Here is a 2,132-nt window from a genome sequence, read left to right as displayed (position 1 = left end):
GGGAGAAGGGGGGGAGTTGGGGGGAGCCGGGGTTGGGGGCGTCTCCCCGCCCACTGTGTGAGTCCCGGGAGAAGCAGGCCCCTCCGCTCTAGAGGCGCCCTGGGGGCGGGCCCCGCGCCCGGCGGGGCACCCCGAGGACCCCGGGGCCTGCGACGCCCCCTCGCGGGACCCTCGCGCGGCGCGCTGGACGCGCGTCCCGTCCGGGGCGGGGGCTGCGAGCCCTGGTAGCCGCGGCCGTAGCCTCCTGGCTGCCCCGCGAGCCAGGCCAGAGTCCCGGCAGGCGATGAAGCTGTAGGTGCAGGGGTGGGGTGGGAAACGGCGCCCCGTAGGGGGGACGCTGCAAACAGACGTGATGGCAGCACGCATTCTCCCAGCAGGAGAAACGCGACCGTGGGTCCCACCCAGCGACTCCCGTGCCACGGCTTCTGCTCACTCGGTCCAAGGGAAGGGGCTTGGTGCTCACACTTGCCCCAGGGCGGGTGCCTCCGTCCGCCCTCACACCCCAGGATGGGGTAAGCAGCTGGCTTCAGGATGCTTGCGGAGAAGTAAAGGCTCTCGGCAAAACCCCTGACCCCTGCGTTATGCCCTGCTGCTTCTCATCCACCCCTCCCTATGCGAGGACCAGGAACTGGGGGCCCCAGAAATCACAGAGCCCAGGAGGCTAGCCCTCTGCAGGGGTCCTTCCCAGGTGACTTCCAGACCCCAGGATGCGGTTGGTGTGGCCCAGGCATGGGTCTGTGTTAGAGGCACTACAGGGATTTCAGTCGGTCCTGGGGTGAGAGCCACTGGCCTGGCCGTGTGTTTTTGTATGGGCTCAAGATCTAGAACGTGGGGAATCCACATTCATCGGGCCATACGAAGTTGCCATTTTTGTTAATTGCACAAAGCAGTCACACGTCAGCTCTGATCATTGTAGAGATGGCACCTCAGGGTCTGCCCAGTCAGGAGCTCACACCATTGCATTCTCGACAGCTGGCATCAGCAGGTAGTCACATACTCGGTGGCCCCCCCCCCCCCCCTCCTGGACAGGCCTCCCCACGCAGGGCGCCTCCTCTGTGAAGCCCTCCTGACTCCCCCACCCCTGTACTGCTTCCCTGTGTGGGTCCCCAATCCCCCTAGGACCCTGTGCTCTATCTGATCACCTGGTCACTTGTCCTTGTCCCCTCTTGGACCTGGCAGCCCCCGGGGCAAGGGGGGTCTGGAAGTCACCTGCCTACCCCCGTTCCTGGCTGGCCTGGCAAAGTGCCCATCTTCCTCATCTTGTCCCCACCTGTCCCCAGCAGTAGCACAGTCTGCGTGATCTTTCAGGCATCAACTATCAAGAGTACACTCTCTTGTTAAATGTATGGTGTAGTTTTATGTCCTAATGATCAGGAAAGGAAAGCTGAATAATGTCCAAAAGTTGGGCAAGCCACCCAAGAATGAAGGCATGAAGTGTCCTGGGGCCAAGTTCACAAGCCAACAGAGCCCCCTCCCTCACCAACACACCCACAAGATGACGTTGGCACCCACCTCTTTCCAAGAGCCCACTCTCTGTTGGGGGCGGCAGAAAGAGGTTCCAAACAGGGACAGCACCCTTTGCTCACTGCCACAGGTGCATGTCCTACTAAAGCACCCAGGGCCACCGGTCACTTTCCTGTCCCTCATCCAGTTTGCTCCGTGGCTGTCTGGAAAGGAGGAATCGCGTCCTCATTTTGTCGCTGAAGAAGCAGAGGCCTAGAGAGGCTTGCACATTGCTGCCCGAGTCACAGAGACTGGAGGTGCCAGGGCCCCCAGGGAGCCTCCTACTGCACGCGGGGGGGGGGGGGGTGGGGTGGGGGCAGGGCTGCTGGTCCCGTTTGCTGGGTTGAAAGACAAGGACTCAAGTGGGCAGTTTGCAGCCAGGGATGACGGGCAAGCTGTCTGAGACACAGTGCGGTGCCCACGCCCCGTGCCCTCGTGGGTGTCATCGGTTTAATCATGCACTGAAGTCCTAACCCCGCGGTACCTGAGAATGTGACCTTCTTTGGGGCGAAGGTCATTACAGGTGTCCTTCAGACAAGGCCACACTGGAGTAGAGCAGGTCCTCCTCCAGTATGACTGGCGTCCGTATACAAAGGGGACATTTGGAGACAGACACACAGGGAGAAAGC

The sequence above is a fragment of the Herpailurus yagouaroundi genome, unplaced genomic scaffold (genome assembly GCF_014898765.1).
Source record: "Herpailurus yagouaroundi ecotype Mexico unplaced genomic scaffold, PumYag 214, whole genome shotgun sequence".
Lineage (NCBI taxonomy): Eukaryota > Metazoa > Chordata > Mammalia > Carnivora > Felidae > Herpailurus > Herpailurus yagouaroundi.
The sequence above is the reverse complement of the archived record's forward strand: the minus strand, read 5'-3'. Positions refer to the sequence as shown.